This window comes from Euprymna scolopes, chromosome 46 (assembly GCF_053919585.1).
Source record: "Euprymna scolopes isolate OS-2025 chromosome 46, ASM5391958v1, whole genome shotgun sequence".
NCBI lineage: Eukaryota > Metazoa > Mollusca > Cephalopoda > Sepiida > Sepiolidae > Euprymna > Euprymna scolopes.
Genome location: NC_136527.1, coordinates 88,897,082 through 88,912,713, shown reverse-complemented (window position 1 = coordinate 88,912,713; position 15,632 = coordinate 88,897,082). Strand labels below are relative to the sequence as shown.

The window sequence follows — 15,632 nt, the reverse complement described above, 5'->3', positions numbered from 1 at the left end:
ATTACAACGCTCCCGCTGTCGTCGCAGCCGCTGCCACCCAAATCATAATACTACTCCTCTTTCCCCATCGCCACCCCACCTATATTCCAGTCAGCAGAACACCAAAGCCTTCCAGAACTTTTTCTCTCAACTTCCCCTGAGCTATGTTCATGTTCCGCTCTTTCTCCTCTAGGATCCTCTGACCACTCCGTCGTATCAGTTAAGATAAAAATGAAATGTAATAAGTCCCCAGACGTACCCCTCCACCGTACTGTATACTGATACTCCATGGCTGACTGGGATAGCTTCCGTACATTCATATCTGATTTACCTCTGCATTCCATGTTTAAAAAGGATGTGTCCTCTATAGTATCAGACCTGACCGAATGGTTAATTGTAGGCATAGACCAATTCATACCATCGAAAAAATTCCAACAAAAACCTAACAGCCAGCCATGGTTTTCCCCAGAATGTGCTGCTGCCATTGTGCACAGAAATCACTTTTTCCATAACTACCAACGTAATAGATGCACTGAGACTAAAGCTGCTTTCAGGAACGCCAGCAACCACTGTAAAAGAGTAATAAAAAATGCAAGAGAGCTATATGCTCAGTCCGTTAAATCCAAAGTAGCTGATCAGTGGCTTGGTTCCCACCAGTTTTGGCAAATAACAAATAGGATCCTGAACAGAAGTGTGCGTTCTATCCCAACCATTATCAACGGACCAGAGGTCATCTCGTCAGCATCAGACAAGGCCAAACTATTTGCCAAGAACTTTGCAGCTAATTCTACCCGATGTGACAAAGGCCATCAACTCCCATTCCTCCTATAACACAGAACTCTAGGTAACATACAAATATCTGTGCATGAGGTCGCCAAGCTAATCAAGAACCTTGATTCCAGTAAAGCTACTGGCCCTGATGGCATCTCAATTATAGTGTTAAAAAAGCTTCAACCAGAACTTGCTCCCATACTTACAAAACTGTTTAAGCGTTGCCTTAAGGAGAAGTGCTTCCCAACACCCTGGAAAACTTCATCAGTATGCCCTGTATTTAAGAATTCAGGTGATAAGTCATCTCCCTTTAAGTACAGACCAATAAGTCTCCTGTGTGTCATGAGTAAGTTGCTGGAATCCATATTAAATACAGAAATAGTCAACCACCTCAGCAGAAATAACATTCTTAGTGACACACAATATGGTTTCCGTTCTGCTAGATCTACCGCAGATGTGCTAATGGTTATATCTCATAGTATTAGCGAATCTCTTGGCAAAGGCTTCCTTTCTAGGGCAATTGCTCTTGACATATCAAAGGCCTTTGACAAGGTATGGCACAAAGGCATACTTCACAAGATTTCCAGCTATGGTATAACTGGAAATGTTTTCTCACTCACTAAACCATTTCTCTCTGATAGGCTCATAAGAGTAGGGCAGGTCGATTTGCAACTTTTTTCAGAAAATGAACATGGCACTGGTGATGATAGTTTGGATTTGATGTGATAAGAACATATACCAAAAATTAGATTCCTATCTTGAACAGAAAATTGAGCATTTAATTTTAAAAATCGTGTAGAAAAATGCTGAAAAATCCTTCTTTTTCATAACATTTTTCACAACACTGACTTTGAAATTTCACTATTTTTATAAAAAATTCAATTAAAATTGATATATTTATATGAAATACATTGAAAGAAAAATAAATTCATGAATTATAATTTTAATTATGAATCACAACTAGCAAAATATCTGAACTTTTACTGCGTTGATTAAACAAAAGTTGTAAAAAAAGCTAATTAACAACTAAGTCTTTTAAACTTCACAATTCAAAAAGATATGTGGAGATGTATTACACAATATAACAACTTGATACAAGTTACATAACCATGTATTTTAATTTTTTTATCAAACACAATAATATAAACTTATAATAGAACTAAATTGTTCTGTATAATTTCCTTTTGAGGAAAATGGTCTAATTTGCTGGCACAATGACTTTGTAATAATGTGTCTATGCCTTGCTTCCTGCCCATATACAACTTTTTGAGAAAAATTAATCAAATTTGACCAGTGTGTGGCTGCAAAATTGATAGCAGTAATCTTTTTCATTTTTTTTTAAGTTGTTCACTATTTCTGGAAAAAACAACACAAAAAAAACCCAACAATTATTTGAAAACTCTTATTTTTAGTCTTTTTTTTTTAGTTGTTCACTATTTCTGAAAAAAAAAAAACGACAGAAAAACAAAACAATTATTTGAAAACAATTATTGTTTTATATTTTTGCAATGTAATATGATCTAACTATTGTTTTGGGTAAATTAAGAAAACTAATAAATTTTAATGGATAAATATTTATTTACCTAATGGACAAAATCGTTTGAATGCCCTCTTCTCTCACATCCAATTCATCTGAGTTTATCATCAATATTATGACATTTAGTGCAAAAAAACTATATTTTGAACTGTTTAAAACAGTAATTTGGATTTCAGTTAACTGTTTTGTTCTCTGAATCATATTAAAATATACTGTTGTTGGTAAAAAAATTATTGTCGGTTTTGATCTCAAACCAACTAACTGCTCACACTTGGATGATTAATTTGACCAGAATGTTTAATTTATCATAGTGTTTGAGGATAGACACCTCTGGTCCATAAACACATTAATCTTGTGGCTTATGTTATCCATCTTGCTTGATTCAAGGGCCCAATTTTTTAAGCTGCTTATCTTAGGTTAACTTCTCCTCGGGAAATGCCAACAGCATACTCAAAAAGTAACCTCTGGTCTTCACACTTAAATTATTTGTTTCTTCTGCTGTCAGATAATGATGATCGGGAGGGACACTAATTTTTTTAGCATTCTACTTGAGGCAAATCTTGATAATTATTGATACAAAGTTTCCCCAAATGACCAGTAAATGTTGTAAGGCTTCTTGTTGTTCCATCAATTAATATAAAAATTGCTGTAAATGGCAGTTCTTCTAGTGGAACCTGAAAATTGCAAAGTTTGCATGTTTAATAATAGAGCCAGATTACATAATAAATACCAATATATTTTTTTATTTTCCACAAAAAAGAAACATAATTTCAGACGAATCTATAGAATTCATTTTATCTCCTTGATAGGAGGACAAGTGCAGACTATGTGCCTTGTTTGACAATTTTCTTTCTTGCACTTTACTGCAAAGTCATCACGTCTCAAGACAGGAAGTTTACAAGAAAATATATCAAACAGTCTAGCAACTTTGGTTGCTGCAAAAGATTTCCTGTCAATCTGTTTGGCCCTCTTATAGCAAAATATATTGAATATCTGTCCTATATAATGTTACCTTAACAAGGGTATTTGTGGATTAACTGCTTGCCAAATACTAATTAATTCCTTGGCAATTAAATTAGAAATCTCACTATTTTTTAAGTGGGGATAACTGTTTTCGAGGAAATAACTAAACTGGATGACTTGTGAATTTGCTAGTCCACCTTGTCGTTTGGATGAAACTGCTGTTTCATCAAAACGACAAATTTTCTTTTCTTTTTTTTTTTGCACAGTAGTCTCCACTTATCAAGGCCCGGAAGCCACTCAGGGATAAGGGTTATTGCAAGTACATTACGTTAGTGTGGAGATTTGATGAAGTGTTTAATTAAGGGGGCGGTTCATTAGGAATTTGTTAACATTGGACTTGAAGACATCCAATTTATAGTCAGGTGGGAAGCAGGCAGACGGAACAGAGTTCCACAGGCATGCAGTTCTAAGAAAGAAGCTTTGTTCATGGAATCCGCGTTTTGATTTAGGCACAGATAAAGAGTGGGGGAAATTTTTCACAGTGGATTCAGCTAGACAGGTGTTTTTCATGAAAGATTGGCGAGGGGGACCAGAGATTGGAGTTCACACGAGCACCTGCCATGGAAATAACAATAAAACAAGGATAGGCTCGCAACGTCTCTTCTGTGGGAGAGAGGTTGCAGGGTAGAGAAAAGGGCATCCCCCACTAAGCCACAAAGTCTATTTTGGACTCTGTCAAGGCAGGATAGGCTGTATTTAGCAGCTCCTGCCCAGATATGGCAGCAGTATTCCATCCTTGGACGTACTTGGCTTTTATATAGATAGAGAATTGCATCAGTAGTGAACCACGGGTTAAAACTGAACATCATGTTTTTACTGACATTTTAATTAGAAAAGTAAAATAAACAAATGGATTATAACTGAAGGAACCTGATTTAAGCAATCTTCCAATTGCATATGTAATAAAATAAGTGCTAGCTATAAGAAATAATGAAAAACTTTATACAGTTGAATCAGATGTATTGAAGAGAGAGAGGACCAAACCAAATCAAAGGCATAGTAGTGTTTAGACATTTTTAGCAGAGTTTAGCTCCTCCTCCGATAACATGAATTTATCCATAAATTCGGGTTTGTATTACTGCACACATAGATTCGAAAAAGTTGTCAAAAAACAAATATATAACAAATAAATGTTATCAAAGGCTAGATAAGTTACTCTTCTACCAAACTGGATATAATTTTCGTGTTTTTATTCAATGTAACATGTTTATTCAACTCGAAAAGCATACAGTGTTTACCGATGTATTGGAAAATTCAAAATGGCGCCCAACTCTCTCTTTAACACAGTAAGTTCGGGAAAAGGTGTTATAAATAATAAACTAGACATAATACTGTTAGAAATTTGCTCGATATATGTTAATGTGACATAAGTTGACATATATTCGGTGGTTTTTTTAATAGTATTTTGTCTAGTTTATTATTTATAACATCTTTTCCCAAAAGCCACGTTCCTGTCGCAGCCGTCACTTCTGCCTCAGCCTGACAATAACACCAGATCGTCGCCAAGTTCATATCAACACCCGACCAGCATTCCTACCAATATCCCGCCGCCGCCACCGCCGCCGCTAACATATCCTGACAAATTCAGCAGTTCGTTTCATGATCGTTTTAACTTTAAATAAAAACTTTAAACTCAACCTTTTCGTTTGTCACTTTCTTGCTTCCATACGCTCAGTTTTGTAATATAACAGCGCTAAACAGGTGTCGATAGTCACCACTGATGTCGATTCAGGCAGAATCCAGATGGTGGGTGAGTTGTCCAATGTGCCGTCGTATGGACCATTGTTCCAACAGAGGATGCGTATGCGGGGAAAAAAATTGGGAAAAAAACAGTGTCTGCATGTGCAATCATCAGGATCGTTAAACCGGATGAGGACTGTGTTTGTGTGTGGTGCTAATTTACTGAAATTGAGGCCACAGGTTGCGTTTAAAGACATCAAAATAAACTGCATTTTTTTTTTGCTGATGAGGAGACTTTGTTTAAATATAAAAAAATCTTTTTATCAAATTATTGTTCAAGACATATTGTCTATCGTTTCTGAAACGATCGTACAATCTATTGATTTTGTTTGTTTTTCCTTTTAAAACTGATTTTTAATTCAAAATTATGAATCGTTTTACTCAATATTAAAATAGCTCTAGAATATCTATACCTATTGAGCTTATTATATATCTACATTACGAGCACTGTTTTCTTTTAATAATATTAATACATTTACTAGTACATCAAAATAAACTCTGCTCTTTAGACTCCAAGTCTAATTCCCCCCCAAATTATATATATATATATATATATATATATATATATATATATATATATATATATATAGTAATGATTTAAGAAATTTTTAAAAAATGATATCAGTTTGAATCGAAACCAAAAACCATTCAGCATTTCAGTATTCTCATCCACACATATGCACATACACTCACACACACACACTCTCGCACTCACACACACACACACACACACACACACACACGCGCACGCACACACACATTCTTACTATATATACTAGAAGATAACACACACTCACACACACACACACACTCTTGCACACACACACACACACACACACACTCACTCATGCACATGCACACACGCGGATGCACACACACACATGCACACTCACACTCGCACACTCACACACACACACACACATACACACATGCACACATTCTCACTATATATACTAAAAGATGTAATCAGCATATCCATGTCGTAAAATACACATAAATAATATATTTTAATTCATACAGAAACAAGTCATATACCATCCACTATGACTATGCAATCCCTACAGCCACGTACCTAAAAAACGGAGCATATATACATAAATATATTTTAATTCATACAGAAACTGAGACATGAGCAAGCGTGTTTTGTGTGTGTGTTTTCTTTTGTAAACCATTCACTTTTTGTAAGTAAAAAAAAAAAAAGTGCTCGAGCTGAGATCGATACCAAAACTTAAAGAAAAATCCAGCGTTCATCTTTATTGTTTGAGCTATCGCCAGATAGAAAAAAAAATAATAATAAAAGGCGGGTTTGTATTACTTGTTGTCAAAAAAAAAAAAAACAAAACAAATATATAACAAATAAATGTTATCAAAGGCAAGATAAGTTATTTTTCTACCTAACTGGATATGTTTTTAGTGTTTATATGTAATGTAACATGTTTATTCAGCTCGAAAAACATACAATGTTTACCGATGTATTGGAAAATTTAAGATGGCGCCCGAATCTCTCTTTGACACATTCAGTTTGGGAAAAGGCGTTATAAATAAAAAACTAGGCAAAATACGGTTTAAAAACTCGCTCAATACTGTGACATAGGCTGACATATATTCGGTGGGTTTTTAACAGTATTTTGCATATTTTTTATTTTTAACTCATTTTCCCAAACTTACCGTGTCAAAGAGAGATTCGGCCGCCATTTTAAATTTTCCAATACATCGGTAAAAATTATGTTCTTCGAGCTGAATAAACATGTTACATTAAATAAAAAACATTAAAACATATCCAGTAGTTAGGTAGAAAAGTAACTTATTTTGCCTTTGATAACATTTGTTATTTGTTATATATTTGTTTTTTTGACACCTTTTTCGAATCTATGTGTACAGTAAAACAAACCTGGAATTTCTGTTGAACACGGTAAGTTTGGGAAAAGAGTTAAAAATAAAAAACTATACAAAATACTGTTAAAAACCGACCGAATATATGTCAGCTTATGTCACAGTAACATATATTGAGCGAGTTCCTAACAGTATTTTGTATAGTTTTTTATTTTTAACTCCTTTTCCCAATCTTACCGTGTCAAAGAGAGAATCGGGCGCCATTTTAAATTTTCCAATACATCAGTAAACACTGTATGTTTTTCCAGCTGAATAAACATGTTGCATTAAATAAAAACACTTAAAAACATATCCATTCGAAAAAGTTGTCAAAAAACAAATATATAACAAATAAATGTTATTAAAGGCAAGATAAGTTACTTTTCTACCAAACTGGATATATACAGTGTTTACCGATGTATTGGAAAATTCAAAATGGCGCCTCACTCCCTCTTAACACGGTAAGTTTGGGAAAAGGTGTTATATATAAAAAAAACTATACAAAATACTATTAAAAACCCGCCGAATATATGTCAACCTTTGTCACGGTAACATATATTGAGCGAGTTTTTAACAGTATTTTATCCGGTTTTTTATTTATAACACCTTTTCCCAAACCTACCGTGTTAAAGAGAGAGTCAGACGCCATCTTGAATTTTCTAATTCACCAGTAAACACTGTATGGTTTTCGAGCTGAATAAACATGTTACATTGTTACATTGAATAAAAACACGAAAAATATATCCAGTTTGGTAGAAAAGTAACTTATCTTGCCTTTGATAACATTTATTTGTTATATATTTGTTTTTTGACAACTTTTTCGAATCTATGTGTACAGTAATACAAACCCCAAAAAACATATCAAAAAGGGTAAAAACACTTTGAAAAAGAGTTAAAAACATACTTAATTTGAAAAGCAAACACTATATATATATATATATATATATATATATATATATATATATATATATATATATATATATATATATATATATATATATATATAACCCAAAGTGTAGTATCTGTTCTTCAGATGCTACAATTCAATTTTTTGTCTCTATCAGTCGAGGAGAAATCCTTCATGACTGAGACAATTTTTATTTTTGTTCCTTTCTCCACATTAAAAATCGACCCTGGTGTCTAACTCTGTCCCGTGGGGAGACAAAGTAAATAGAAACTGTTAAAATCGAATACGGAAATTATTCTGTCGCCGTGAAGCTCGACTTCCGGTCTTCGTCACAGCAAATTAGAATCAGTTAAACTTCATGATTGGCCAAAAAATTTTTCTATTCACTTTGAAAATCGGAACAAAATTACTTGATTATCTCCCTTGATATTTCCTTCAACTTCCGGTCGAATAATTTAATTCGTTCGAATGAAATACTTTTTTGGAAACTTTTTTTTTCCTCTCCATTAAAAAAAAAATTTAGATTGAAAAAGAACACTTAAAACAAATGTAAGTAATTTGTTTCATTAATTTTATTTTTATTTTTTATGAAATAAAAAAGAATTATTTTATTTTTTTTTTTTTTAAACAATGAGCCATCAAACAAGTTTTCGGTAAATTTTTACCTGGTTTCCACCTTAACATTTTCATTTAAAATAATGGGTACTGGTAGCGGTTTTAATTCAAACACCATAAAAAAAAACAAAAAAAAACTGAGTTCTCCCTCTCCCTACGCATGCGCAAAGAACATGTTTTAGTTGCCATGCGTCCCATGCGATCATGAATTTTTATCGACATTTTTTTTTAATAAGTTTTACTGTTTATGAATATTGAAATAAATGAAATTACTACACATTTATTAGTAATATTTTTTTTTTATATTTACATTTTAGGGTTTGTATTACTGAACACATAGATTCGAAAAAGTTGTCAATAAATAATTATATAACAAATAAATGTTATCAAAGGCAAGACAAGTTACTTTTCTGCCAAACTGGATATATTTTTCATGTTTTTATTCAATGTAACATATTTATTCAGCTCGAAAACCATACAGTGTTTGATGTATTCGAAAATTCAAGATGGCGTCTCACACCCTCTTTAACACCGTAAGTTTGGAAAAAGGTGTTATAAATAAAAAAAAAACTATACACAATACTATTAAAAACCCGCCGAATATATGTCAACCTATGTCACAGTAACATGTATTGAGCGAGTTTTTAACAGTATTTTATCCGGTTTTTTATTTATAACATCTTTTCCCAAACTTACCGTGTTAAAGAGAGAATCAGACTCCATCTTGAATGTTCCAATACATCGGTAAACACTGTATGGTTTTCGAGCTGAATAAACATGTTACATTGAATAAAAACCCGAAAAATATATCCAGTTTGGTAGAAAAATAACTTATCTTGCCTTTGATAACATTTATTTGTTATATATTTGTTTTTTTTACAACTTTCTCGAATCTATGTGTACAGTAATACAAACCCACATTTTATATTTACATTTTTTTTAAATGAAAAGAAAAAGTCGATAAAAGTGAGACATAAACAGTAAAACGTCGTCATTAAAAAAGAAAATGCTATTAAAAAAAAAAGTCGATAAAATTATTACTAGTAATTTCATTTATTTCAATATTCATAAACAGTAAAACTTATAAAAAAAGTCGATAAAAATTCATGGTCGTTTAGTTACTATGGCAACTAAAACATGTTATTTGCGCATGCGTAAGGAGAGGGAGAACTCATTTTTTTTTTTTATGGTGTTCGGCATGGAACTAAGGTAAGTACTTTTTGACGGACCGTCTTTTTAAAAATCTACCAAAAATCAGGTAATTATCCAATCAATACGAAATTTTCAGCGATTATTAAGAGAAGAATTAACTTTATAACAATGTACTTATTTTTCATAAACAATATTTATATATATATTTTTTTGTTTACAAAACCCCCCTTGTTTTGAAGTGGGAACAAATATGCTTAAAATAATCATCTGAAACTGAACAAAACATATTGTGTTGTTGTAAGGGACGGGATTATAGATTAAAAAAAACTTGTTTGCAATGCATACCTTATTTTGATGTCTGAATATCAGAACTTCGATTGTGTTTAATTATCCCGCTTTTGAGTTTTGAAGTGTGAAATTCGGTGAATATGTTAAGTAAAATAATTAATTTAAGTTAAAAAAAAAAAAAAAAAAGAATTTTTTAAATATTTATACGAAAAAGGCCATTTTAAAATCTTTGATGAATAAATTAACATTTTCTTTTTAGCGAGCCGAATAATGCATGACCATGACCATTATTAAACAGGGCATGCTTTGAAGAATCGATACAAAAAAAAAGAAAAAATTCGATAAATATTGTGCCCTTTGTGTTAAAAATATCATTATTTTTTTCGATCAAGTTTGGAAACGTTTGCCGCCTTTTGACTATGGTGGACCAAACGCGCTGAAATAATTTTTTTTATTCTGCTTTAAATTGACCCCCCCCTCCCGATTTTGGAGAGCCTGGCCCCCACACACATACACATTAAAAACCAAACTAATACAAATGGTCACCCATCTGGTACTGGCCAGCCTCAGCGTTAATAATACATCAAAATTTTCGTCACTGAAAAACAAGTTTTTTTTTGGCTTTTTGGTCTTCCGTAGTTTGCTTCTTATCAAGTACAAATATAAACAGCAATCAAATTGACTCGAAGTAACTGGTTGCCTATATGAATAAGTGGAATTATTTGAAATCCAGGTACTTATATTATAATATTTTTGCATATTCTCATAGAAAATCACCCTAAATCTTAGTTATGAAATAAACAAATTAATTCTTTCAAAAATCTTCTTTTTTTTTTTTAACTATTTATATACGTTTTTTGTGCAAAACAAAAACCGCCAATTGTTAACTTTTGGGGAAAATTTAACATTTAAAATTTAATTAAAAATAGTAGAAAAAGTTTTACATTATTCTGCTTTCTATATGATAAAATTCAGGGTTTTATCTTTCTGGAAAAAAAAAAAGTTTCTAATATTTTTACCTTTAACTATAATCTCTCCCCCCCCCCAAAAAAAACGGCCAAAAAAATATCCACCAAGTAAATAAAACATAAAATAATCCAAAAAGCTCAAAGTTCAAGCAAAAAAAAAAAACAAAACAAAAAGGCCAGTTGTCAATTTGGTCTCATTTCGTTTTCCGGTACGCTCGATCTGACTTTTTGATCACCCGTTTGGTCGGCCATATTAGATATTCATCATTAGTTATTTAGACAAGATATACACATTTAGGTGTGTCAGAAATTTTGTGAAAAATAGTGAATAATTCCACCCCGTCTTTCCAAGCTTATAACTCCTCGAAAAATGTAATTCATTTTTTTCAATTAAAGGAGCAAGGACCAAGGTTTCATTAAAAAAAAATCAAACAACGTGTGTGTTTTTTAAAAAAAGATTTTAAACTTCAGACTTTACAGGTAAATTTCTAAAAAAAACACTACTTTTTTTTGTTTTAAATTTGAATATATTATTTATTGACCTTTTCTCTTCAATTTGTGATATATAACACTTTGGTGAGTAAATTAATTATTTACTTTTTAATAGACATTTCAAAATGGGAGGCGTGAATTATTCCACCCCCTGTCTTTCCAAGCTTATAACTACTCGAAAAATGTAATTCAAGCCCTAGTTTTTTTTTCAATTAAAGAAGCAAGGACCAAGGTTTCATAAAAAAAAACAAAAGAAAAAACAAACAACGTGGTTTAAAAAAAAAAGGTTTTAAACTTCGAACTTTACAGGTAAATTTCTAAAGAACACTACTTTTTTTTTTTAAATTTGAATATATTATTTATTGACCTTTTCTCTTCAATTTGTGATATATAAAACTTTGGCGAGTAAATTAATTATTTACTTTTTAATAGACACTTGAAAATGGGGGAGGCGTGAATTAAAAAAAAAACGCTTGTCTAAAATATTATATTCGTTTTATTGGAAAGAGCATAAAATTTCACATTGACCCTGAAAATATCGTAAAAATTGAATCAATAGAAAAATTTTGATAGATTTTTAAAGTTTAAAAATTGAAAAATATTGAGTTCGGAAAATTCATTACTGTTTAAAAAAAAAAATATTTCTATTACTTTTAAAACAACTTTAATAGTTTATTTTGGAAGTATAATACATAAAAAAAATAAACAACCCACTTTTAAAAGAGAAATTACGAGTTTTTTTTATATTTTATTCGCAGTTTCGTGTTAGGGGTGTCAAAAATTCCTACAAAAATTCTGATACCCCTAATACACATTTTAACCATGATTTTCTCTAGTTCTAATGGGTGCAGTAAATAAACTTTTAACTCGAAATGACCCCTAATGTATTAATGTATAACATAAGACACAGAAAAGAAACATTTATAATGCGTACACAGTTTTATTTTCTCATATAACCACTGTACGTTTTGAAGGGATTTTACCAGTTTTCCTGTATGCTGAAAACGAATATCGCATTTAAATTTTCCGCAAATAAATAGTTTTCTGGATATTAAGCAATGTCATTTTGGTACTACTATGGTTTATCACCGAAAATGGAGACGCCATTTTTTCGGGCACCTGTCGTCAGAATCAGAGGGAGAAATCAGTATTTTAAACTATGATCGAAGCATGAAATAAAAAATAAAAAAATTAAGCTAAATAATGATTACCTCTGGAAAGAACTAATAACTATGTGACCCAGCGTAGTATAAATACCCCCAACCTCCTCATGTTAAGGACGGCTTTCAACAATTTCATCTATTATGTGTTTTGGCAACGATTTCATAAAGTACGTACTTGTTGGCAAAGAACCAAAAAGATTTTGCAAATAAAATTTAAAAAAAAAAAATCTATATTTGAAAAAACAAAATGTAAATAAGTTTGGAAAAAAAATATATTAACAAAAAATATCTTAATATTTTGCCTAAATATATAAGTAAACAGTTTTCAAGAAAAGTAGGAGTATCATTTTGTGTTTTCATACCTCAACTGGCAGACACAGGCGCCACCTGCCAGCGTGTTTGAAAGTTAGTGTCTGGCTTTATGCGCAATTACCTTAAATTGTTACGTTCAAGTAGAGAATAGTTAGAAAACATCCTCCTTTCCCCATGTTAAGAATGATAACATTATTATTTCAGCATGGTAACAAAAGTGCGTAAGTGCCACCAAAAAAATGAAAAATATTTGGGTGCCTATTCAGATTGGCACTTATAACGATAAAACAAAAACGAAGAAAATCTTTTATCATGTTCTTGTCATAGAATGAAGATAGCATATTCCAAAAATCATAAAAATTGAACAAGTGCTTTTTACTTTCATAAGCAAATTTGCTGTTTACAGATAAGTGAAATGTGAAGCCATTCTAATATTATTCTTTTTTCTTTTTTTTTTTACATGGAGTTCACCACTTATCAAGGCCCAAGGGCCACTCGGGGATAAGGGTTATTGTGTGTACAGTAATCAATGGGATAGTGTAGCAATAGTATTGGAGAATTTATAAAGTCTCATTACTTAAGCGGGCGGTTCATCAGGAATTTGTTTGTGTTGGACTTGAAGACATCCAGGTTGAAGTCGGGAGGGAAACAGGCAAGCGAAACAGAGTTCCACAGGCGTGCAGTTCTAAGAAAGGAGCTTTTTTCATGAAATCTACGTTTTGATTTAGGCACAGATAAGGAGTTTACTTTTTAAATAATATAAAATGATCCTTCTAAAATATGAGTACTGGTTGACTTATTGGACCATACTGAAATAATAACGTTATTATTTAGAAAGCTGTTCTTAATATGGGAAGGGGAGGGCATTTTGTAACTATTATGTAGTTTCAACTAACAAAAAAAAAAAATTAATTGTAAAACTTTAATCTAACTTGAAAAGACTATTAAAAAAAGTGCAAAAAACACCAAACGTTATTATTTCAGCATGGTAACAAAAGTGCATAAGTATTAAAAAAATAGTTCAGTGCTTGTTCAGATTGGTACTTATGGCAATAAAAATGAAGAAAATCTTTTATCATGTATCTACTTTTCATTAAAAGAAGATGGCATATTCCAAAAATCACAAAAATTGATAAAATATTTTATTTTCACAAAACAAATTTGCCACTTTTTACAGACTAGCGAGGGGTACCCAGCGCTGCCCGGGTGTTTGGAGGTGTGTGTGGTTTTAGGTAAATCAAAACACCCGGGTGTTTGTGTTGGGGGAGGGGGGGGGGTAAAATAAAAAAAAGTTTTGGTAGGTAAGTATGAAGGATCGAACCCAAAACCCTTGAGTCAAAGTTGGAAATTAAAGTGTGAAAAAAATGTGTGACGTTAACCACTAGTCCACCACGAAATGGTAACGGAAACATGTTTGAATTTATTTAAGTATTAAAACTTGGCAGGTGCCTGTACTTAATGAGGTGAACTTTGACTGTAGGATGCAGGACAGTATTTTATCTACTGCAGGGCAGGATTTTTCAATTTTTTTTTGTTTCCTCAAGATGTGGGGAAAACCAGCTCCCCATAAAAAGGGGAAATTGCCCAAATTGAATAGCAATTGTCTGATATAAGGAGAAACTCCATATTGATCAAAGCTGATTGCTTTCGGACGTTTCCGGAAAAATGCCGCCAGAATTAGTTTCGCTTTTATTATACGAAAAAGCTTAATGCACATGCAGCGATCGAAAAATGTTGAATATTTATCTTTTCAAAGTCGAGCAAATTAAAGACAGGGGACCCCCATTGTTAACTCGTAGATATTATGATTTAGACGTGATATAAAAAGTTTTAAGAAGGAATGAGCCGACCGAGTGAAAAAATCCTTTTACAGACATACACAAAAAGCGAACATACATACATACATACATACATGCATACATATGTATGTACACACATAGATAAGCGATGGTAGAATTCTTTTTGATCTTCTTCAAATTTAGTTTTTAACTTTTATAAAAATGATCCTTCTAAAATATGGGCACTTATTGAAGTAATGCCATAGGGAGAGGAGGATGTTATGTAATTGTTCTGTAGTTTCAACTAACAATTTAAAAAAAGATACCGTAAAACTTTAATTCAACTTGAAAACACGATTAAAAAAAATAGTGCGGTTCAATAAGTACACAAGCACCAAAAATTTTTTCATGATTTGAAAAAATTATTTTCATGATTTGAAAAAATTATTTTCTGGAAAAAAAAATGAAAATTAAAAACTACACATTATGCTAATAAATTATTGTTTGGTTCAAATTTTATGTTTCAATTGTCTTTCCGACGTTATAAAAAAAAATTGAAATCAAAGTCAGTTATCTGCCCCTGATTACTATATGAATTCTGCTTTTTCCCCCTGCATTGACATGGAATAAATTTTGATTTTCTTGAATAATAAATATATATATATATATATATATATATGAGCAAGTAGTTAATAAAACATGTTAAAAAACACTTTGAAAAAGAGTTCAAAACATATTTAATTTTAAAAAGGAAACACTAAATAAGTGGATAGTCTTTAATCTGTGAATGTACAGTACTTAGGATCATCTTCCAATTACGTGATTCCCTTGGATTTTACTTGCGCGAATTGAAATTTAACTAACTTTCTTAGATTCTGCATGTTTGGATTTTACCGGCATTGGATACTTTACCTTTCACCAGACTAGCCATTCACGTGAAATCACTTTTTTATTCATCCTATTCCCTCTGCTTCACTTTTTCTTATCAATAAAGATCTATGACTTACTTGCAGTGTCATCAAATACTTTTGCAAG

The 15,632-nt window shown here is 31.8% G+C and overlaps 1 long non-coding RNA gene across 1 annotated transcript in view; it reads left to right on the top strand.

The window, feature by feature from the left end:
- Positions 1-8,254: 8,254 nt before the first annotated feature.
- The window catches only part of LOC145271226 (uncharacterized), a 13,654-nt gene continuing 6,276 nt past the window's right edge, over positions 8,255-15,632 (top strand). The window contains exon 1 of the long non-coding RNA XR_013865764.1: positions 8,255-8,378. This is a non-coding gene — a long non-coding RNA (uncharacterized LOC145271226). The remainder of the gene's footprint in view (positions 8,379-15,632) is intronic.